This window comes from Salvia splendens, chromosome 5 (assembly GCF_004379255.2).
Source record: "Salvia splendens isolate huo1 chromosome 5, SspV2, whole genome shotgun sequence".
Taxonomy (NCBI): Eukaryota; Viridiplantae; Streptophyta; class Magnoliopsida; order Lamiales; family Lamiaceae; genus Salvia; species Salvia splendens.
This window is the reverse complement of record NC_056036.1, coordinates 20209871-20212439: the sequence shown is the minus strand read 5'-3', so window position 1 is coordinate 20212439 and position 2569 is coordinate 20209871. Positions and strand designations below refer to the sequence as shown.

The 2569-nt window shown below is 36.6% G+C and overlaps 1 long non-coding RNA gene across 1 annotated transcript; it reads right to left on the bottom strand.

The window, feature by feature from the left end:
* Nucleotides 1-447: 447 nt before the first annotated feature.
* Nucleotides 448-1317, bottom strand: LOC121803302. Its single transcript, XR_006050958.1, has 2 exons — nucleotides 1043-1317; nucleotides 448-799 (listed from the first exon to the last, which is right to left on the bottom strand). It is a non-coding gene; the product is annotated as an uncharacterized LOC121803302 (long non-coding RNA).
* Between the last annotated feature and the right edge of the window lie 1252 nt (nucleotides 1318-2569).

Below are 2569 nucleotides of genomic sequence, written 5' to 3'. Positions count from 1 at the left end.
AAAATTGATATCATTTTCTCCTTATTCGCCGTATTTCTATTTGAATTATACATTGTCTTGTTCCAATTTGTTGTATAAATCCAAATTTCAAATTAAAAAAAATACAACCGAACCGTGAAACCGCCGGTTCCGAACCGGAACCACCTAAACCGCCGGAAAAACCGGCGGTTCCGAACCGGAACCGGAACCGCCGGTTTTCGAACCGGAACCGTGAAATAGCCTCACGGTTCGGTTCCGGTTCCGCCTTCGACCGAACCGGAACCGCCGGTTCGTGAACCGTGGGCAACACTATCCACAGCCACTTCGTATTTGTCCGCGCCCACAAAAAAAAGTGTCGGCAGCAATAGTGGACACTTATTTTAGCCACTTTTCACTTTAATTTTTAATTTTTATATTTTAATACCAATGGAATCAACAAATTGCACGTGTCATTCCACAAATCGTCCATTTTTAATACCAATGGAATCCACAAATTTTAATGAGAGAAAGTATGAATAAAGAGTTGGAATGTTGTGAAAATAACGAGGAAAATGAAGTGTATTTATAGGTAAATTAAATAAATTTTTAAAAAAATGGAAAAAAAAATTTGTACGCCCCCTACCGGCACGCCGCTCACCGCCGCGCACCGCGCCCGGCGCGTCCTCGGCGCCTAGTCGCCGATCGCCCTTCCGTACCGGAGCGGACGCTTCTCCCACTATAGTTAGCCGCGGCGGCGGCAGTTTCGGGGCGGATAGTATAGTGGATGCTCTAATAGACCATTTGATTTGAAAATGCTCATCTCAGTAGTCACTTTTCGAATCTGTGCGGAAAAGGTCCAAAAATTTTCAAAACAGTCAACACATAACTACTCCCCAAGGATTTGCCCAATAGATGTAAACAAAATTCGAATAAACGCCCACCAAGATTGACATTTCTACAAAACATTTACAAACTGAAACTTCCCTGTCATCACCTGATTCAAATTCAATGAAGATTCGCCCAAAGAAAGAAAGAATTCATGGAACGAGAAAAAATAAGGAGCGGAAAATCAACCCGTTCTTACCTTTTTCGATTTCGTCCAGAATTTGTTCTTGAAGAAGAGAGAGTGGGGACAATTTTGGAAGAGAAAATCGTTTCCAAGAACCTCACCTATACAGCTCCTCCGAGGTATTGTGTAAAAAGAAGTTTGAGTTTGTTAACCAAAAGATCTTGTGAAACCCATTTTGATTAACACGGGTCGTCATGTTTACTGAGTGGGCTACTAAACATGGGTTTGTGGGCTTCAACAGTCTTTATACAAGCCCTAACAAGGGTACCATTCAGCAATGGTGCTTTCCGGCCGCAACGTGGTGCTCTCTGCGACGAGCAGGGGCGGACACACTTGGGCGGAGGGTAGGGCTTAAGCCCTTACCCAATTTTTTTTAAAAAATTTCTACTTTCAAAATTTTTAAAATTTTGAAAAATCATATTAAGCCCTTACCAACTAATGGTATTATAGAAGAAATTATCTTGGAATGAATAGCTGTAAGGGCTGAAATTAAAGAAGGAAGAAGGGAAAATTTAAAATTTGCAAAGAAAAAGTATAACCATGACGCAATGGGGAGTGACTGAGTGAGGAAGAAGATCGAGTAATTTAAAAATAAAACTAAAAAGTCAAACTGACCTCTATTAATTGGTTTGACGCGTTTTTAGCTTAGATAAAATAGACTTGAAACTTGTAAAAGTGCTAACACTTTTATATGTGGGAACACGTTTTGTTTAAATAATTAAATAAAAAAATTATCTTCTGTAAAATATAAGTACTTTAAGTTGTATATTGCAATTTAGAAAAATAAAAAGAGAGAGAATGAAGGGTTTATAACAGTGGCACATAAAAACGGTGAAAAGAGGGTTTGAGTCTTTGAGATTTTAGTGAATTTAAATTTAAATTCTACACAAATTGTGAAGTAAAGGAATTTATTAAAGTGTTAATTTTGTATTCTATCTATTATTTTTTTAAGATTTTCAGAGAATAGTTGCAAGTTTGTAAAAAAAGTTATAAACAATAGTTATTTTAAAGTTTTTATTTTTTTTAATTCTATAGCTTCAACTTTGAAATTCTTGTCAAATGCACATATTCTAATAGCTACTTTTTATAAAAAATATGAGATTGTCTAGACTGACTTGCGAAATCGATGGAAGAAGAGTGGAAGAATGACAGTTTAATTATGTATATTGAAAAGGACTTGTTTTTAACAATTGAAAACGAACAAATCCTGCAACGTTTTCAATCGATGAGAACACGTAGAATTCAGTTGTCGCAGCTTTAGATGTAAAAACACAGCTATGACACTGTTTTTTGTTCTTTTTATTAGATATATATTGGACTAGTTCGTATTAAATATATATACATTTTTACGGTTGTTGTAATTATGGTTTTTGCATTATATAATATTATATATCTACATATATTATATATATAATATATTTGACTATGAAAAAGTATATAGTGGAATCCAGCGCCAGCCCCTATGGCCAACTTGTTCTGCGTCCGCCCCTGGCAACGAGCTGTTCCGTGCCGTCTGAACGGCATGCCATTGGAACACTATTG